General features: G+C 37.9%; 1 protein-coding gene across 1 annotated transcript in view; it reads right to left on the bottom strand.

The window, feature by feature from the left end:
* Positions 1-383: 383 nt before the first annotated feature.
* Positions 384-22780, bottom strand: part of TINCR (TINCR ubiquitin domain containing) — a 36716-nt gene continuing 14319 nt past the window's right edge. Inside the window, exon 2 of the mRNA XM_063457385.1 lies at positions 384-524. The gene's annotated coding sequence lies outside the window, so the exon portion shown is untranslated. The remainder of the gene's footprint in view (positions 525-22780) is intronic.

The raw sequence follows: 22780 nt of genomic DNA, 5'->3' as shown, positions 1-22780 counted from the left end.
AATACTTGTTCATATAAGTCAATTTATTCCTCGTTTCTCTCTTACTTTGTGCGTTGATAATGTGTATGAATTAGCATAGCAATGTCCAATAATTTCTCCACAGTAGACCTCCCATGGTTAGGATTCATAGCTGAAACATAAATTATGATGTAATATATAACAGCGAAGAACGCAACGTGATGTTGAGACGCTGAATAGCGCTGGAGCGTCATGTTTGAATGTAGAATTCCTGCATCATGATTCAGTAGAATGCTTGCCTATTGTACAGCGCTCCAGAATTTGTTGACATTTTTTTAAATAATACTTGTAATGAGTGTTTTTATAATGCTTCTGATGTTTTCCATTGTAATCAGTTTTTATGTGATTTATTTGCGCAATTATTATTTATTTGCAGTGAATACTTATTTCATAATTTTGTCGTGTGAGTTTCCTTAGTGTAGGGAGAGAGAGGTTAAAGGTCTCTTTTTGTAAACGCTGTGCTGTAGTTTTTCTATTTAAACAGGCAGGAGCTGTGAGAAATGGCTCTGTGAAGAGAAAGAAGAAAAGACATGATCAGCAATTTTACAAAGTTACATAGGCTGAAAAGAGTCATGTGCCATCAAGTTCAGCATTTCTCACATCAGTTTTTGCTGTTGATCTAAGAGAAGGCAAAAAAAACTCAGGTTGAAGCACTTCCCAATTTTGCTACAAATTAGGGAAAAAATTCTTCTCGACCCCCAGAATGGCAGTCAGATATCTCCTTGGATCAAGAAGGTATTACTCCACTAATTAAAAACAATATCACTGAATAATATGTGTTTGCAAGTAAGCATTCGGTTGCTGTTTAAACATTTGTGCAGATTCTGATAAAACCACCTGATGATCCTAGAAATTATATTTCAATGTGAAAATATTCATGTTATCGGTCATATGTAATAATAATAACAATAATAATAATAATAATAACAAAGTATTTAACCAGGAAATGTACATTCAAGTATGTCCTGGGGATGTTACCTTAGCCCAACATCCAGGGGTTGTTACTATTACAACAGAAAAATGCAAATACACCTGTGTGCAGATCAAAACACACACAGTGGGTAATAAGTGAAGGAAAACACACAAAAATTACCCTTAATTAGGAAGTATTGTAGATGAAAGGACTCCTCTCATGTCCTCATAACAAATACAGAAAATACCAAAAGGCAATCTACAATACAACAATAAAGAATAGACATAGGGCAATATTGTTTGCAAAAGTAATGGGTTAATGGATAAGAATGATTTGCACTCACAAACCCAATTTGATTGTAGGCATATCACTAGAATCAATGTAACGACTTCAGGACCTTGGAACCTCAGTAGCATGCATAGGAAGAATAGAAAATAATGATAGTGCAGGGTATCTCAGTAAAAAATATACGATTTATTTAGTATCACACTTACAAGAACGAAGTGTCAAAAAGGCACATCAGGTGGAAACACTTTGATCCAGAATCCACGAGAGCAGAATAGCCAAATAAAACAAATAAATACACAATATAAAAAAATTTTAGATACACTGTACACTAAAAACGGCCCTACGCGTTTCGTTCAGGGTTGAACTTCCTCAGGGGCAAATATCCAGATGCTGTCCTTATGCAAGCATAATATGAAGTGCCAAAGTTCTCCTTTTTAAATTCGTTTTCGGCGCGAAGTAAGCAGCCGTGCGCCATACTTCCGGGTTCGGTGCACTTCCGGTTACGCTTGCGTTGCGTTCCGGAATTGGTAACCAAGCCTCGTTTTGGTTTGCATCAGTAAGGACGGCCAGCCTTGCGTTCCATATGCGTTCCAATGCTCGAAAACGAGCAAAAAGTCCCAAAAGTAAAAAAACCACAATAGGTAAACAGATTAAATAATCAAACAAGAAAGAAATATCTCAGAAATAAAATGTCAATATAAAAGAATGAATAAGAATAGATAAACAAACGAAAATGTAATAAAGTTAAGTAAATATAATGATTAAAATCACAAAAAATCACAAAAAACAAACCAAATCAAAATCTACATTTAACCCATTTGGTTTCAGAGTTTTTAACGTATGTATCCAATACCCCTCTCTCTTCCTTAAAGCCATCATAAGATCACCTCCTCTTTCATTTAAAGTAACTTGTTCTATACCTATACAACTTAGGGTATTAAATTTAAAAGAGGGGCAGTTATTGCAATGCACTGGCACTGAGTGTGTTAACAGACCATTTTTTATATTGTTTCTATGTTCTTGAAGTCTTACTTTTAATTTTCTTCCAGTTCTACCTACATATTGCATCCCACACCCACAGGTGAGTAAATATACCACGTGGGTGGAGGAGCAAGACACCTTATTTTTAATCTTGAATTTGACTTTTGTCTGTGTACTAACAAAATCTTTAAATGTGTTACATTGATGACTGCAGCTTTTGCAATTCCCACAGGTGAAAAAACCTCCCGTATGGTTGGTTGAAGTTTTCCCAGATCGAAAAGTACTAGGGGCCAGAATTTGTTTTAGATTATTGCCCTTTCTAAAAATAACTCTAGGAGCTTGTGGGATCTTTTGACCTAGAAATTCGTCCTCGATGAGTAAACCCCAATGCTTTTTGATAATCCTTTGTATATCAAAAGCCCTTCCGTTATATTTGGTGTTAAAAGAAAAATCGAAAATTGGATTTCTGGTGGTTATGTCTTTATTTTTATCTTGGAGTAAATTGCTGCGGCTAATCTTCCCGACTCGATCGATTTCTGTGTCTAAAAATTCAGGGGAATAGCCTTTCTCCAAAAAACGTTTTTTGAGAGTCTCAGATTGTTCGAAAAAGGAATCCAGATCACTACAATTCCTCCGTAACCTTACAAATTGACTTTTAGGGACACCTTTTAGCCAGTTAGGATGGTGTCCGCTTGTAGTGTCAATAAAACTATTGGAATCGATGGTCTTGAAGAATGTTTTGGTCTTGATCTCCCGTTCCTCAATGTAAATTGAGAGGTCAAGAAAATCAATACTATTAACACCTACTTTGGGGGAAAAAACTAGAGACAGAGAGTTGCAGTTGACATACTTGAAAAAGTCATAAAGGAGATCCAGGGGACCCCGCCAGATTATCAGGACATCATCGATGTACCTTCTCCAGAGCACCAAGTTTGCACCGAACGGGTTGTTAGACCAAATAGACGACCTTTCCCAACAATCCATAAAAATGTTGGCATAGCTCGGTGCAAACTTGGTGCCCATGGCTGTACCCTTAATCTGGAGAAAATATTCCCCATCAAAGCTAAAAAAATTATGGGTAAGGATGAAACGGATAGCCTCCTCCAGAAAAGAACAAAAAGGAGGCTCTAATTCGGTGTCTTGTATCAGATTACTCTTGACCGCCTCTACACCGAGATTGTGATCAATTACGGTGTAGAGTGAAGTCACATCCAAAGTGGCCCAGACATAGTCATCACCCCATTCAATACTTTCCAGTTCTTGAATGAGGTGTTTAGTGTCCTTAAGATATGACAAAGCACCCTGAGCATATTTCTGGAGGTGGAAATCGATATACTCAGAGAGCTTTGAAGTCAAGGAATCAATGCCACTTATAATCGGTCTCCCTGGGGGCTTATCCCTACACTTATGAAGCTTTGGAAGAAAATAAAAAGTAGGTACCCTAGGAAATTCCGTAAAAATGAAGGAATAGGTGGATTCATCTATGGTGCCTGCTGTTCTAGCACTACATAACATGTTTTTAAGATCTTGATTGAATTCGTGATTTGGATTGGAGTTGAGTTTGATATAAGTAAGATGATCATTTAGAAGTCTTAAAGATTCTTCAACATAATATTTTGTCGACATAACAACCACTCCTCCTCCCTTGTCCGCACTCTTTATAGTCAATTCACTTCTTTTACTTAAATTAATAAGGATATTACTTTCTCTCGGAGTAAGATTCTTATGCTTAAATCTCCTGGCCTGATCTCTCCCCAGTTTCTCGAAATCCCTAATAATCATTTTATTGAAAGCTTCAATCTGGCTTCCTCGATCATTAGGACAAAATTTAGATCTAGGTTTAAATCTCTGAATCTCCCTATCTTTAATAGGATTGGAGGAGGTATTTGGGAAACCTTCACTAGCTTTCTTAATAAAAAATCTCTTAATCGACATTTTCCTAATAAATTTCTGGGCGTCAATAAAAAGTTGAAAGCAATTTGGGGGTTCTTCCGGGACGAATTTCAAACCCTTACTCAAAAGGAGGATTTCTTGTAGTGTCAAATTACATCCAGATAAATTGAAAACTCCTAGGTTTTCTTCTTGCTTTTTAGTTAAATTCCCACCCTTTCTCCGCTCAATCTCCTCTTCTTCCCCGGGATATGTTGTTCTCTGAGGGGAACAAACCGATTGGTTAAGGGTAATTCTTGAGACCTTGGTGGAAAAAATTCTGTGATGTCCCCCTTTTTTCGGTCTTGCCCCTTCCCTAAAAAATTCCTGTTAGAATTGGAGTTCTGAGCGGTAGATCGGGTGGTATTCACCACACTAGCAAATGTATCCCCTTGTGGTCTGGGCAAAAGATGCACATTAGATGAACTTTCATTCCGTTTTCTCGGATTGGTTTGATTTCTTAAGGGTGTAGTCCATTTGGGTTTAGCCCCCATATGGTCACCTTTTCTTTGATTAGATCTATCTCTATTTACATTGAATTTACCATGATCCTTAAATCTAGATTTTCTATCGATTTTGTTTAATGTTGAATGGGTATTATTGATTTTATCTCGTTTATCTCTAAGATATTTCTTATTCTTAGTTTGTGCGATATTATCGTCAAGTTTCTCTATCCTTTCGAACAGAACCTTTTCTTTCCTCTTGAAATCAGAGGTATCTTTATCAAAGGTATTAATGTCAGCTAATTTCCCCATTTCATCAGAAACCACATTCAAATTGTCTCTTTCAAAATCGATAATGATTTCCATAAGCGTCATAGAGCATCTCTCCAGTGCTACGTCCCAACGTTCAATATGTTTAGATTTTTCTAATCCATTGGCAGGTCTTTTATCTAACCTTAAACCTCTTGGAATCAATCCCTCCTTGAGGTATGACTCCAAGAAGGATACCTCCCACCATTTTTTTGTCTCTCTAAATGAGAGTTTTTCTAGTTTAAAGAAATAGTCATCCATGGAGGTATTGTTTTCTAAATTTGTATTTTGATTATTAAAAAGGGACTGGAGCTTGGCTTCCCTTAGCTCCCTTAGATCTGAGAACATGCTCATGACGCTTTACAAAGGGAAAAAATTCAATAAGCAGTGTATTTGTGCAGTAGAGGAAAAACAGAAAGAATATACAACAGAAAAATGCAAATACACCTGTGTGCAGATCAAAACACACACAGTGGGTAATAAGTGAAGGAAAACACACAAAAATTACCCTTAATTAGGAAGTATTGTAGATGAAAGGACTCCTCTCATGTCCTCATAACAAATACAGAAAATACCAAAAGGCAATCTACAATACAACAATAAAGAATAGACATAGGGCAATATTGTTTGCAAAAGTAATGGGTTAATGGATAAGAATGATTTGCACTCACAAACCCAATTTGATTGTAGGCATATCACTAGAATCAATGTAACGACTTCAGGACCTTGGAACCTCAGTAGCATGCATAGGAAGAATAGAAAATAATGATAGTGCAGGGTATCTCAGTAAAAAATATACGATTTATTTAGTATCACACTTACAAGAACGAAGTGTCAAAAAGGCACATCAGGTGGAAACACTTTGATCCAGAATCCACGAGAGCAGAATAGCCAAATAAAACAAATAAATACACAATATAAAAATTTTTTAGATACACTGTACACTAAAAACGGCCCTACGCGTTTCGTTCAGGGTTGAACTTCCTCAGGGGCAAATATCCAGATGCTGTCCTTATGCAAGCATAATATGAAGTGCCAAAGTTCTCCTTTTTAAATTCGTTTTCGGCGCGAAGTAAGCAGCCGTGCGCCATACTTCCGGGTTCGGTGCACTTCCGGTTACGCTTGCGTTGCGTTCCGGAATTGGTAACCAAGCCTCGTTTTGGTTTGCATCAGTAAGGACGGCCAGCCTTGCGTTCCATATGCGTTCCAATGCTCGAAAACGAGCAAAAAGTCCCAAAAGTAAAAAAACCACAATAGGTAAACAGATTAAATAATCAAACAAGAAAGAAATATCTCAGAAATAAAATGTCAATATAAAAGAATGAATAAGAATAGATAAACAAACGAAAATGTAATAAAGTTAAGTAAATATAATGATTAAAATCACAAAAAATCACAAAAAACAAACCAAATCAAAATCTACATTTAACCCATTTGGTTTCAGAGTTTTTAACGTATGTATCCAATACCCCTCTCTCTTCCTTAAAGCCATCATAAGATCACCTCCTCTTTCATTTAAAGTAACTTGTTCTATACCTATACAACTTAGGGTATTAAATTTAAAAGAGGGGCAGTTATTGCAATGCACTGGCACTGAGTGTGTTAACAGACCATTTTTTATATTGTTTCTATGTTCTTGAAGTCTTACTTTTAATTTTCTTCCAGTTCTACCTACATATTGCATCCCACACCCACAGGTGAGTAAATATACCACGTGGGTGGAGGAGCAAGACACCTTATTTTTAATCTTGAATTTGACTTTTGTCTGTGTACTAACAAAATCTTTAAATGTGTTACATTGATGACTGCAGCTTTTGCAATTCCCACAGGTGAGAAAACCTCCCGTATGGTTGGTTGAAGTTTTCCCAGATCGAAAAGTACTAGGGGCCAGAATTTGTTTTAGATTATTGCCCTTTCTAAAAATAACTCTAGGAGCTTGTGGGATCTTTTGACCTAGAAATTCGTCCTCGATGAGTAAACCCCAATGCTTTTTGATAATCCTTTGTATATCAAAAGCCCTTCCGTTATATTTGGTGTTAAAAGAAAAATCGAAAATTGGATTTCTGGTGGTTATGTCTTTATTTTTATCTTGGAGTAAATTGCTGCGGCTAATCTTCCCGACTCGATCGATTTCTGTGTCTAAAAATTCAGGGGAATAGCCTTTCTCCAAAAAACGTTTTTTGAGAGTCTCAGATTGTTCGAAAAAGGAATCCAGATCACTACAATTCCTCCGTAACCTTACAAATTGACTTTTAGGGACACCTTTTAGCCAGTTAGGATGGTGTCCGCTTGTAGTGTCAATAAAACTATTGGAATCGATGGTCTTGAAGAATGTTTTGGTCTTGATCTCCCGTTCCTCAATGTAAATTGAGAGGTCAAGAAAATCAATACTATTAACACCTACTTTGGGGGAAAAAACTAGAGACAGAGAGTTGCAGTTGACATACTTGAAAAAGTCATAAAGGAGATCCAGGGGACCCCGCCAGATTATCAGGACATCATCGATGTACCTTCTCCAGAGCACCAAGTTTGCACCGAACGGGTTGTTAGACCAAATAGACGACCTTTCCCAACAATCCATAAAAATGTTGGCATAGCTCGGTGCAAACTTGGTGCCCATGGCTGTACCCTTAATCTGGAGAAAATATTCCCCATCAAAGCTAAAAAAATTATGGGTAAGGATGAAACGGATAGCCTCCTCCAGAAAAGAACAAAAAGGACTTTAAGACTTCTAAATGATCATCTTACTTATATCAAACTCAACTCCAATCCAAATCACGAATTCAATCAAGATCTTAAAAACATGTTATGTAGTGCTAGAACAGCAGGCACCATAGATGAATCCACCTATTCCTTCATTTTTACGGAATTTCCTAGGGTACCTACTTTTTATTTTCTTCCAAAGCTTCATAAGTGTAGGGATAAGCCCCCAGGGAGACCGATTATAAGTGGCATTGATTCCTTGACTTCAAAGCTCTCTGAGTATATCGATTTCCACCTCCAGAAATATGCTCAGGGTGCTTTGTCATATCTTAAGGACACTAAACACCTCATTCAAGAACTGGAAAGTATTGAATGGGGTGATGACTATGTCTGGGCCACTTTGGATGTGACTTCACTCTACACCGTAATTGATCACAATCTCGGTGTAGAGGCGGTCAAGAGTAATCTGATACAAGACACCGAATTAGAGCCTCCTTTTTGTTCTTTTCTGGAGGAGGCTATCCGTTTCATCCTTACCCATAATTTTTTTAGCTTTGATGGGGAATATTTTCTCCAGATTAAGGGTACAGCCATGGGCACCAAGTTTGCACCGAGCTATGCCAACATTTTTATGGATTGTTGGGAAAGGTCGTCTATTTGGTCTAACAACCCGTTCGGTGCAAACTTGGTGCTCTGGAGAAGGTACATCGATGATGTCCTGATAATCTGGCGGGGTCCCCTGGATCTCCTTTATGACTTTTTCAAGTATGTCAACTGCAACTCTCTGTCTCTAGTTTTTTCCCCCAAAGTAGGTGTTAATAGTATTGATTTTCTTGACCTCTCAATTTACATTGAGGAACGGGAGATCAAGACCAAAACATTCTTCAAGACCATCGATTCCAATAGTTTTATTGACACTACAAGCGGACACCATCCTAACTGGCTAAAAGGTGTCCCTAAAAGTCAATTTGTAAGGTTACGGAGGAATTGTAGTGATCTGGATTCCTTTTTCGAACAATCTGAGACTCTCAAAAAACGTTTTTTGGAGAAAGGCTATTCCCCTGAATTTTTAGACACAGAAATCGATCGAGTCGGGAAGATTAGCCGCAGCAATTTACTCCAAGATAAAAATAAAGACATAACCACCAGAAATCCAATTTTCGATTTTTCTTTTAACACCAAATATAACGGAAGGGCTTTTGATATACAAAGGATTATCAAAAAGCATTGGGGTTTACTCATCGAGGACGAATTTCTAGGTCAAAAGATCCCACAAGCTCCTAGAGTTATTTTTAGAAAGGGCAATAATCTAAAACAAATTCTGGCTCCTAGTACTTTTCGATCTGGGAAAACTTCAACCAACCATACGGGAGGTTTTTTCACCTGTGGGAATTGCAAAAGCTGCAGTCATCAATGTAACACATTTAAAGATTTTGTTAGTACACAGACAAAAGTCAAATTCAAGATTAAAAATAAGGTGTCTTGCTCCTCCACCCACGTGGTATATTTACTCACCTGTGGGTGTGGGATGCAATATGTAGGTAGAACTGGAAGAAAATTAAAAGTAAGACTTCAAGAACATAGAAACAATATAAAAAATGGTCTGTTAACACACTCAGTGCCAGTGCATTGCAATAACTGCCCCTCTTTTAAATTTAATACCCTAAGTTGTATAGGTATAGAACAAGTTACTTTAAATGAAAGAGGAGGTGATCTTATGATGGCTTTAAGGAAGAGAGAGGGGTATTGGATACATACGTTAAAAACTCTGAAACCAAATGGGTTAAATGTAGATTTTGATTTGGTTTGTTTTTTGTGATTTTTTGTGATTTTAATCATTATATTTACTTAACTTTATTACATTTTCGTTTGTTTATCTATTCTTATTCATTCTTTTATATTGACATTTTATTTCTGAGATATTTCTTTCTTGTTTGATTATTTAATCTGTTTACCTATTGTGGTTTTTTTACTTTTGGGACTTTTTGCTCGTTTTCGAGCATTGGAACGCATATGGAACGCAAGGCTGGCCGTCCTTACTGATGCAAACCAAAACGAGGCTTGGTTACCAATTCCGGAACGCAACGCAAGCGTAACCGGAAGTGCACCGAACCCGGAAGTATGGCGCACGGCTGCTTACTTTGCGCCGAAAACGAATTTAAAAAGGAGAACTTTGGCACTTCATATTATGCTTGCATAAGGACAGCATCTGGATATTTGCCCCTGAGGAAGTTCAACCCTGAACGAAACGCGTAGGGCCGTTTTTAGTGTACAGTGTATCTAAAAAATTTTTATATTGTGTATTTATTTGTTTTATTTGGCTATTCTGCTCTCGTGGATTCTGGATCAAAGTGTTTCCACCTGATGTGCCTTTTTGACACTTCGTTCTTGTAAGTGTGATACTAAATAAATCGTATATTTTTTACTGAGATACCCTGCACTATCATTATTTTCTATTCTTCCTATGCATGCTACTGAGGTTCCAAGGTCCTGAAGTCGTTACATTGATTCTAGTGATATGCCTACAATCAAATTGGGTTTGTGAGTGCAAATCATTCTTATCCATTAACCCATTACTTTTGCAAACAATATTGCCCTATGTCTATTCTTTATTGTTGTATTGTAGATTGCCTTTTGGTATTTTCTGTATTTGTTATGAGGACATGAGAGGAGTCCTTTCATCTACAATACTTCCTAATTAAGGGTAATTTTTGTGTGTTTTCCTTCACTTATTACCCACTGTGTGTGTTTTGATCTGCACACAGGTGTATTTGCATTTTTCTGTTGTATATTCTTTCTGTTTTTCCTCTACTGCACAAATACACTGCTTATTGAATTTTTTCCCTTTGTAAAGCGTCATGAGCATGTTCTCAGATCTAAGGGAGCTAAGGGAAGCCAAGCTCCAGTCCCTTTTTAATAATCAAAATACAAATTTAGAAAACAATACCTCCATGGATGACTATTTCTTTAAACTAGAAAAACTCTCATTTAGAGAGACAAAAAAATGGTGGGAGGTATCCTTCTTGGAGTCATACCTCAAGGAGGGATTGATTCCAAGAGGTTTAAGGTTAGATAAAAGACCTGCCAATGGATTAGAAAAATCTAAACATATTGAACGTTGGGACGTAGCACTGGAGAGATGCTCTATGACGCTTATGGAAATCATTATCGATTTTGAAAGAGACAATTTGAATGTGGTTTCTGATGAAATGGGGAAATTAGCTGACATTAATACCTTTGATAAAGATACCTCTGATTTCAAGAGGAAAGAAAAGGTTCTGTTCGAAAGGATAGAGAAACTTGACGATAATATCGCACAAACTAAGAATAAGAAATATCTTAGAGATAAACGAGATAAAATCAATAATACCCATTCAACATTAAACAAAATCGATAGAAAATCTAGATTTAAGGATCATGGTAAATTCAATGTAAATAGAGATAGATCTAATCAAAGAAAAGGTGACCATATGGGGGCTAAACCCAAATGGACTACACCCTTAAGAAATCAAACCAATCCGAGAAAACGGAATGAAAGTTCATCTAATGTGCATCTTTTGCCCAGACCACAAGGGGATACATTTGCTAGTGTGGTGAATACCACCCGATCTACCGCTCAGAACTCCAATTCTAACAGGAATTTTTTAGGGAAGGGGCAAGACCGAAAAAAGGGGGACATCACAGAATTTTTTCCACCAAGGTCTCAAGAATTACCCTTAACCAATCGGTTTGTTCCCCTCAGAGAACAACATATCCCGGGGAAGAAGAGGAGATTGAGCGGAGAAAGGGTGGGAATTTAACTAAAAAGCAAGAAGAAAACCTAGGAGTTTTCAATTTATCTGGATGTAATTTGACACTACAAGAAATCCTCCTTTTGAGTAAGGGTTTGAAATTCGTCCCGGAAGAACCCCCAAATTGCTTTCAACTTTTTATTGACGCCCAGAAATTTATTAGGAAAATGTCGATTAAGAGATTTTTTATTAAGAAAGCTAGTGAAGGTTTCCCAAATACCTCCTCCAATCCTATTAAAGATAGGGAGATTCAGAGATTTAAACCTAGATCTAAATTTTGTCCTAATGATCGAGGAAGCCAGATTGAAGCTTTCAATAAAATGATTATTAGGGATTTCGAGAAACTGGGGAGAGATCAGGCCAGGAGATTTAAGCATAAGAATCTTACTCCGAGAGAAAGTAATATCCTTATTAATTTAAGTAAAAGAAGTGAATTGACTATAAAGAGTGCGGACAAGGGAGGAGGAGTGGTTGTTATGTCGACAAAATATTATGTTGAAGAATCTTTAAGACTTCTAAATGATCATCTTACTTATATCAAACTCAACTCCAATCCAAATCACGAATTCAATCAAGATCTTAAAAACATGTTATGTAGTGCTAGAACAGCAGGCACCATAGATGAATCCACCTATTCCTTCATTTTTACGGAATTTCCTAGGGTACCTACTTTTTATTTTCTTCCAAAGCTTCATAAGTGTAGGGATAAGCCCCCAGGGAGACCGATTATAAGTGGCATTGATTCCTTGACTTCAAAGCTCTCTGAGTATATCGATTTCCACCTCCAGAAATATGCTCAGGGTGCTTTGTCATATCTTAAGGACACTAAACACCTCATTCAAGAACTGGAAAGTATTGAATGGGGTGATGACTATGTCTGGGCCACTTTGGATGTGACTTCACTCTACACCGTAATTGATCACAATCTCGGTGTAGAGGCGGTCAAGAGTAATCTGATACAAGACACCGAATTAGAGCCTCCTTTTTGTTCTTTTCTGGAGGAGGCTATCCGTTTCATCCTTACCCATAATTTTTTTAGCTTTGATGGGGAATATTTTCTCCAGATTAAGGGTACAGCCATGGGCACCAAGTTTGCACCGAGCTATGCCAACATTTTTATGGATTGTTGGGAAAGGTCGTCTATTTGGTCTAACAACCCGTTCGGTGCAAACTTGGTGCTCTGGAGAAGGTACATCGATGATGTCCTGATAATCTGGCGGGGTCCCCTGGATCTCCTTTATGACTTTTTCAAGTATGTCAACTGCAACTCTCTGTCTCTAGTTTTTTCCCCCAAAGTAGGTGTTAATAGTATTGATTTTCTTGACCTCTCAATTTACATTGAGGAACGGGAGATCAAGACCAAAACATTCTTCAAGACCATCGATTCCAATAGTTTTATTGACACTACAAGCGGACACCATCCTAACTGGCTAAAAGGTGTCCCTAAAAGTCAATTTGTAAGGTTACGGAGGAATTGTAGTGATCTGGATTCCTTTTTCGAACAATCTGAGACTCTCAAAAAACGTTTTTTGGAGAAAGGCTATTCCCCTGAATTTTTAGACACAGAAATCGATCGAGTCGGGAAGATTAGCCGCAGCAATTTACTCCAAGATAAAAATAAAGACATAACCACCAGAAATCCAATTTTCGATTTTTCTTTTAACACCAAATATAACGGAAGGGCTTTTGATATACAAAGGATTATCAAAAAGCATTGGGGTTTACTCATCGAGGACGAATTTCTAGGTCAAAAGATCCCACAAGCTCCTAGAGTTATTTTTAGAAAGGGCAATAATCTAAAACAAATTCTGGCCCCTAGTACTTTTCGATCTGGGAAAACTTCAACCAACCATACGGGAGGTTTTTTCACCTGTAGGAATTGCAAAAGCTGCAGTCATCAATGTAACACATTTAAAGATTTTGTTAGTACACAGACAAAAGTCAAATTCAAGATTAAAAATAAGGTGTCTTGCTCCTCCACCCACGTGGTATATTTACTCACCTGTGGGTGTGGGATGCAATATGTAGGTAGAACTGGAAGAAAATTAAAAGTAAGACTTCAAGAACATAGAAACAATATAAAAAATGGTCTGTTAACACACTCAGTGCCAGTGCATTGCAATAACTGCCCCTCTTTTAAATTTAATACCCTAAGTTGTATAGGTATAGAACAAGTTACTTTAAATGAAAGAGGAGGTGATCTTATGATGGCTTTAAGGAAGAGAGAGGGGTATTGGATACATACGTTAAAAACTCTGAAACCAAATGGGTTAAATGTAGATTTTGATTTGGTTTGTTTTTTGTGATTTTTTGTGATTTTAATCATTATATTTACTTAACTTTATTACATTTTCGTTTGTTTATCTATTCTTATTCATTCTTTTATATTGACATTTTATTTCTGAGATATTTCTTTCTTGTTTGATTATTTAATCTGTTTACCTATTGTGGTTTTTTTACTTTTGGGACTTTTTGCTCGTTTTCGAGCATTGGAACGCATATGGAACGCAAGGCTGGCCGTCCTTACTGATGCAAACCAAAACGAGGCTTGGTTACCAATTCCGGAACGCAACGCAAGCGTAACCGGAAGTGCACCGAACCCGGAAGTATGGCGCACGGCTGCTTACTTCGCGCCGAAAACGAATTTAAAAAGGAGAACTTTGGCACTTCATATTATGCTTGCATAAGGACAGCATCTGGATATTTGCCCCTGAGGAAGTTCAACCCTGAACGAAACGCGTAGGGCCGTTTTTAGTGTACAGTGTATCTAAAAAATTTTTATATTGTGTATTTATTTGTTTTATTTGGCTATTCTGCTCTCGTGGATTCTGGATCAAAGTGTTTCCACCTGATGTGCCTTTTTGACACTTCGTTCTTGTAAGTGTGATACTAAATAAATCGTATATTTTTTACTGAGATACCCTGCACTATCATTATTTTCTATTCTTCCTATGCATGCTACTGAGGTTCCAAGGTCCTGAAGTCGTTACATTGATTCTAGTGATATGCCTACAATCAAATTGGGTTTGTGAGTGCAAATCATTCTTATCCATTAACCCATTACTTTTGCAAACAATATTGCCCTATGTCTATTCTTTATTGTTGTATTGTAGATTGCCTTTTGATATTTTCTGTAGTTGTTACTATTACCCAATTTAATGGTACTCATTTTATCTACCTCGGAAGGATGAAGGGCTGAGTGAACCCTGTCGGGATTTGAACCTGCGACATATGACAAAATAAGACACAGGTACATGGCACAAAAATTAGTTTACTTCTAAATTTTATAGAACACTGATAGTTGATTATCCCTGCTTACAGCCTTCCACAACACTCCAGGTTACTCTGTAGTTATTAAACATTTGTGTAATAATTGAACCCACCCCATGGGGCTAATTTCAGTTCTTTCCTATCCACACTGGCATTAATAATGGGTTAAATCCGGCCTCTTAGCATTCAGGATAGGAAGTCATTATTTATTTCTCTATAACTATAGAACTTTATTCTAATATTGCTACTTTCTACTATTAGCAAGTAGCCGCTATGGCAATTGCACACTTTCACCAGTAGTGACATAGAATTGCCATCTGATGCCACTTAAAGCTAGTATGTAAGTAGCAGCTAACGGCTCCTGTTATTCTCTAAGAGAGCCACTACTTAATGTCTGATTTCTCATTGGTTTCCAACCCTGACCTTATTGTTAACAGCAGCTGCCATTAAGACCTTCTGGCTGAAAGGTCAAGACCAGAGAAAAGGATTCTGGGACAAGGTAACAAGATTTTGACATGTTGGACAGCTCCAAAAATATACACGTCAATTATCTGTCTAGCTCTACCTACTGTCAATTCGATCTCTCTGAAAGAACAAATGGAAAAGAATATGGACACATACTTAGGCCTCGATTTAATACTGTTAATATTGATTTAAGCTTTCAAATTGATTTAATATTCTTGGATAAACTTTAGAAATGATGTAACATATAAATATTAAAATAATAACACTGTGAAAAATATTAAAACTTTGTAATATTTTGATAGTTTGTGATATGTTGATGTAGATTTGTTTTTATATATGATATATTATAAAAAAATATTTTTCAAAGTTTATCCAAAAATATTAAATCTATTGGAAACCTTATTCAACAATATTAAATTGATACATATGTTTAGGTGCAAGCCTTCGTCCAGCAGTGTTGTTGGTGTCTTTGTTCAGGCTTTCTATGAAAGCCTGGATATGAAGCATGGAAGGACTTAGCAACATGGGTAAAATGAGAATTGCTGTTGAAAACTACTAAACATTTAATCCTGGCCACAAGTCCTGGGAGACATATCTTTAGACATCACCAAGATGGTGGTAAAGGGAATGACAATGACAGTGTAATTTCGATGTGTCCTCTGGTTACAATCTTGGGGTGCAGACCATGCAGAAAAAACAAATCTATGCGTTCTACCATAGATTATTTGAGAATCCCTTGCATGATGCCTTTGAAAATGTTATTGAGGAAAGAAAATCTTTGTCCTGAATGAAGGAAAGTCAACAATATTGTCCGAGGAAAGAATTATTCTGGGGATAACAGTGAAGATCTTCTCAGTATACCAAAAATACCAGAGATAGAGGGAAAAATATTTCTGAAGATATATAGAACCTGACCAAAGTAGAAGGGAGACAGCTAGATTTCCACTTAACATTCCAGATTCTTGGGTCTATAAAAGAAGGATTTTCTTCAGAGAAACTGATGTCAAGATTCATGAAATCAGTTCACAAAACAAATCTCATGTATATAACAATTATAGACCTCATTTCAAATAACATAGTAGAAGAAGTTCCACCTTTAGAAAGATTTATAGGGATCGACATCCATTATTCAGAAAACTGAGGTTCAAATTCGACTGTCTGTTAAACAGTACTCACAGAAGAAGAAGTTCAAAAGGGATTAACTTTTATCCATCTACTAATATATCCACGTTCACACACCACGTTCCAGATTGCCTATATTCCATATCATGGGGAAGCATTTTAAATTTAAATGACTTTCTTTTGACGTAACGTAAACGTTAGTGATCATTTTATAGTTAGGAATCTTAACATTATTTATGCAGTGTCCTGGTGGTAGCCGTGAGCAAACTATTATATTACTATTATCGTATTAATAAAAAATGTATAGCATTTACTTTGTCACGTGGTAATTGTCTAAAAGGGAACTATTCAGAATACTTTTTCAGTATTACAAATTCTGGGAGCTAAATCCAAAACAGTCTCTTGAAACGAATGAACTGTCAAGTCAAAACGATCGAAACATATTCTGTTATCACTCTTCAGTAATGATTATAGGTATTACTAGTTTATTATTGAGTTGCAGACTACAAAGGTGTAAAGTGCAATATAAGTGCTTAAAAGCTTAGACCCAAATTAGCAGCTCAGAAACACTTGTGTGGGGTTCACCTTACTCCCCTCATCAAAATAAAAAAGAATGCACATATAAGTAAAAAAAAACACCTATAAAAAGTGGAGCGTTAAAATGGGTTCTTTTACCCTCAAACAACAGTGATACAAAGGCAGGAGGGCAGCATATGCAAAAACAAAATAGACAAAATATAGTGCAGATGGTACAGTGTGAGGTAAAGCTCAAATAACCAGGAACACTCAATAGAAGCAGTGCCTGGTAACAATAAGGCTCAATATTCACACAGGTTTGCCATTGCAGGTAGACATCTTTCTTCTTATGAAACAAAACACCACACATAAAAGGGAGGAGAAAAAAAGACAGTAATTTAGTTCAGATGTCTACACCGCTCCAATATAAACAAACAAGCTGAATGTGCTCAAGTTGAATTTTACTTACAAAATACTTTTTTTTATTTTCTGAAGGGGTGCTTAACATCCAGGCAATGATATTTACTTATATACGATATTTCTTTTCATGTTCTGAGGGTTCTGACAGAATGTTGACAGCACAATGTCTTGATTAATATTGTCCATTGATGATACTTTAGGCAGAAATGAAGGGTGACGCTTTAAACCTTTCACCTTATCAAGATGAAAAATAAGATATGGAGGGTAAACAGCCAAAGCTTGTTATTCTTCTAGTCTTTTAGCCATTGTCACAACCACCAGAAAGACCGCCTTCCAGGTTAGGACATTTAAGATACAATCATGTAAAGGTTCAAAAGGGGCTTAAAGAGCACTGTTAAAACTAAATTCAGATCACATAGAAGGACATAGGAAAGGGATTAGAGACTGCCCTGAAAAATCGATTGGAGATTGGAGGATCCAATGCCAAATTCATGATGGTATAGAAACTGATAGCTGAAACTTGAACTTTTAAAGATGCTGGACGTAAGCTCTTTGCAAAACCCAACTGAAGACACCTCAGAATACTAAGCTGTTAAACGATTTATATGAAAGGCAATGCACCCTAAAGAAAACATTTTCCAAACTGCAACCAGAATATCAATAACCTCTGGGCGCATGTCTATGGATTTCAGTATGGGGGGATCATTCCACCCAAGTGCTCCATACCATAGCAGGTTCACTCTTTGGAAATTGTAAGTAGAATACTTACATGTATAATGTGTTTATTTTATAATTGGACTACACCATTGGTTTTCCTATCTGTGCTTCCCTCCACATATATTACTGACTGCTTCTTAAGATATCAGATATCATATCCTTGGACAGGGATTGTTCCGTCCTGGCGTGCAATAATAGAGCTAATTGGAAAGTGTGAATGTTCTATTGGCACTGTCTTTATATCTACTGCATTTCTTACAGTATTTTACTATTGTACATTTCTTTGTTACAAGATACATCTCATAATTATCCTCCTCTGTTGATTGTATATATAATCCTTTTTAATTACTAAGCGCTGCTAATCATTTGTTTGTATTTATGGATTTCAATATCTACCATTCAGATACCACACTGTGAGATCTAAAGTTTTGAATGTTTTCAGAGAAACTAGATTGTGTTCTAGAATTCCTCTCAATAGAGGAAGATGACAGAATGTCCCGTTTGAGAGGTTCAGAAGGATAGAGAACCAACTTCTGCAAGGCCAAAAGGAAATGATAGCAATGATTCTTGTTTGTCCAGAAAACCTTTCTGCAAAACTCTTGGAATTATAATGACTGGAGGGAAGATGTAAGTTAGTTGATAGTCCCAAGGAATCGTTAGAGCATCCAAATAATCCAGATCATCTGAGTGACTAAATGAAGCAAATATCTTATTTTCTCTTTCTTGACACCATCAGATCTATCTAAGGAGTAGCGAAATTCAAACGTATCTTCTGAAAACTTTGATGGGAAAGAGTGGTTCCTGTTCAGTGCATCTGCCAGAATATGTGTTTGTTGATATGGACTGCTGATAAATAATGCAGGTGACTTTCTGACCAAAGCATCACTTTGGTGCTTAACCATGTCAGGAAAGTAGATCAATTCCTCTTTGCCTGTTTAGATATTCAACTGTGGTCACATTGTCCGATCTGAATTAAACGTGATGTCCCTGAAAATGTTTTCCTAAAACAGGAGGGCCAACCATACTGCCTTGAGTTCCTTCCCTGTGATTTGATGATTTCCAGAATTCTTGAGATGTCCATCGACCTTTTGTTGCATATATTCCCATTTTTGATCCCTAGCTAACAACTGATGCGTCCATGGTGTAAATTTTCATTCTGAATGAAAGACGTTTCTGAAAGAAACTGGGAGCATCAGCAGATGCAGGGAGGATAATTCTCTGTTCCATTACACCAGAATATTTCTCTGTAGAGGTTGCATTCTTGACTTTGCCCAGTTGACAGCCAGAATTGTGGAGATAAAAAGACCCGACAACCTCATGGCTTCACTTATAGTACAGAATGTCTTTGTTTCTTGAGGCATAGCTGATCTGATTATACGCATTCTTTTTTCTGTTGGGAGAAAAATTTTCATATAAACGGAGTCTATTATTAAACCCCAAAATTGAACACTTCTGGTTGGAACCAGCACTGATTTTTCCAGGTTTAAAATCCATCAATGTGATTTTAGGCAAATTGAGGCGGTTTCTATATCCTTTACACGTTTTTCTCTTGAGGAAAGTGTGACGAGTTAATTGTCTAAGTATGGGACAATACAGAAACATTATTTCCTTTAACAGCTGTGATGACCACTAGTAACCTGATAAAAACCGGGAGTGCTGGTGACAGATCATAGATTTAGCCGAGCTTCCGAAGTAGAGTACGAAAGGAAATCGGAAGCCAATCTGATATTCTGTAAACGTTTCAAAGGATTGCCTTGGACTCTCCCATATACACCTCTTGGACTCCAGCCAAATATGTTGGACTTTAGACACTGATTTTCCTGAAATAAGAGCTTTACTTTGTGCAGCAGTCGTGACATATAATTTAAGTAGTTGCTTCAGCCTTCTTATCCATCGCATCCTGTAGTCCACTAGAATCTCCAATGGGTAGGGTGGTCTTTTTCTACAACTGTACAATTAGCACATCCACCTTAGGATGATCTTCCAATTTCTTGTTGTCCTCTTCTTTAACAGCAAAAATATTTTTAAAATTCTTAGTTAAAAAGGCCTTTTTGGATGGATATTTCCATTCCCTAAGCTTCAATTCCTTCAGTTTAGGATGAAAGGCAAAATATCTGAGCTTCTTGTGTTTAACACTTTACTGTTAATTAGAAGAATCTTTATTTTCCACAAGAAGTTGAATTCCTTTGATAAGCTTATGTAGACTCTCAGCAGGAAAATAATATTCTTCATCTGAAGAAACTGAAGAATCCTCCAATGATGAGCATGTAGAAGAGGAGTTTTAGATAGATTATGCGTGTTCCCAGCCTTTCCCTTTCTTGCTCTTACCTGGAGATTTAGATACCTGCTCAAGAGGCATAGAGGACTTGGTTGATTGAATTGCAGCTGACTGAATATCCCCAAAGGTCTGCTGTAGACTATCTGAAACCATGACATACATGAAAAGACTTTCAATGTTTTAGCTTCCTCAGAAGCTTCATTGATGCATACGCTCTGGTTGCTGAAAGAACAGATCTTAAATGGCTCTGGATGTACTGGAGGGCTTGTGAGATCTAAAAACACCAGACAGACAGGTAGTTGCTGCTGGGAAAACTGCCTCTATGGTTCTGGGATCTCCCTGTGGAATGCATCGCAACCTGCACATGCAATCCACCACCAGAACTTTCCAGCAAGTGTGTTCCGATGCACCTTCGCAATTTCTAGCACAGGTGGGACTTGGGCGTAAAAGTAATAAAAGCATGAAACTCAGATGCATTCCAACGCTATGCAAAGAGGGAAGAACTGGGCGCACTGTCAGAGCTGGCCTTCCCGAACTGTGTGGGAAGGAGTATGAGGAGGAGCTTAACTTTTGAATCCTTCTAGTGTACTTCTAGTTTTTGCTGTATGCACTGCCTCTAATCTGGAGGGAAAATAAAATGTAAAATGTATTTTTAGGCACAGAGTGCTTGTATAAATCCATTGATATTTTAGCAGTCCATAACCAAGTACTGGGCATGGATGAAAATACCAAGCGTGCACACACACACACACACACACATGTATGTATATATATATATATATATATATATATATACATACATACATATACAGTTGTAATCAAAATTAATCAGGTTTATTTTTAAAATTTACAGACTTTCAGCTGTTTGCAATGAACAAATCAAACAAAAGCAATTGAAATAGTTTAACACAACGAATGCTTCAAGTGATCTCAAACCCAACTGAAAATGCAACTTATAATGACCTATCCAGTCTCAAAATTATTCAACCCCTTCATGGCAAGCATCTTTAGTACTTAGTAGATCACCTTTTTGCTGTTATGACCTGCTGTAAACGAGATGCATAGCCAGACACCAGCTTCTGACAGTGTTACTGAAGAATCTTAACCAATTGCTTATGAGCAATGACCGCCAGTTCAGTAATATTCTTGGGTTTGCGTGTGGCAATTGCCTTTTTTCAAATCCCACCAGAGATTTTCTATGGGGTTCAAGTCAGGTGAGCCACTAACATTTTCCAGGACTTGTTCTCCAACCAAGCCTTGATGAAGTTTGAGACATGATTCTTGTTGGAAGATCCAATGACGCCCATAGAAATTACGTACCTCACAGACAGCATGATGTTTTCTCCTAGGCTTTCCTGATACTTCAGTTAATCCATCCACGCTGCAGGTTTCCAGTGCCAGAAGATGCAAAGGTCTGAGCATCACCGAGCCACCACCATGCCCATGCTTAACTGTAGGCAGGGTGTTCTTTTCAGTGTTTGCTTCATTTTCTTCCTCCCGACATACCGCTGATTTAAAATCGTTGTGTTGAGCTATTTAAGTTGCTTTTGTTTGATTTGTTCATTGCTGGCGACACTTTTCTGGGCTGGTGCTACCAAAAGGCCTGGGGGACGCACCATCCGGCTCACTAGCAGGAGAGTAGCGCGCTGCACAGAGCTCCCCTCCTGCCGGTCTCAGAATGCAGCACGGCTGAGCCTCAGACCAGGGTAGAAGAGCTTGTTTCCCTCTACCCGGTCTGACAGGAAGTGTGTGCACTGATAGTGCAGATGTCACGACTAGTAATGTGGTCCAGCACGCAGAAACTATGTAAACATATACATAGGTAAGAAAAGGAAAATAACAGGATAGAGCGTAAACCGGACCTTAGAATGGCCGGACTAATACGCTAGAGACAGAGAATGGTCAAAGGGAAAGCCGAAGTCAAGGAAACCAGAAAATACTCAATACCGATAAAACAAGCCAAGTCAGGGAAACCAGAGATCAGAATAACCAGGGAAACGCCAAGGATCAGGATACCAGGAAATCAGAATCACGGAAATAGCACTCTCAGGAAATCAGGAAACTGAAACCATGACAGGGCAAAGTACTGGAAAAAGCTAGGGGTTTAAATACCCCTCTCTAGGCTATGATTGGTCAGAGGGCGACCTCTGACCCCAAAACGTGCGTGTGCGTTGACGTCGTGACGTCACGCACACGTTGGTATAATGCTCGGGGGCGGAGCTACTCTTAGGCGCGACCACGTGGTCGGCGCCATGTTTGATTCGGGCGTGATGCCCGGAAGAATGGAAGGAGCGGTTCCCGGCTCGCCGACGAGCAGGTAAGCTTGTGTTGTCGGCGCGGCTGTGCCGGTCGGGCACGGCCGTGAGGCTCAGCGGGCCGGTGACCGCAACAGTACCCCCCACTCGAAGACCGCGGACCGGGCGGGAAGGACCAGGCTTAAGAGGAAAGCGGTTGTGAAATGACCGGATAAGACGGGGCGCATGGACCCGGTCAGCAGGAACCCAACAACGTTCCTCGGGACCATAACCCTTCCAGTCAACGAGATAGGACAAGACACCTCTGGATAATTTGGAGTCCATGATAGAATGGACTTCGTATTCTTCTTGATCACCCACTA

The sequence above is a fragment of the Pelobates fuscus genome, chromosome 5, assembly GCF_036172605.1.
Source record: "Pelobates fuscus isolate aPelFus1 chromosome 5, aPelFus1.pri, whole genome shotgun sequence".
NCBI lineage: Eukaryota > Metazoa > Chordata > Amphibia > Anura > Pelobatidae > Pelobates > Pelobates fuscus.
The sequence above is the reverse complement of the archived record's forward strand: the minus strand, read 5'-3'. Positions and strand labels throughout refer to the sequence as shown.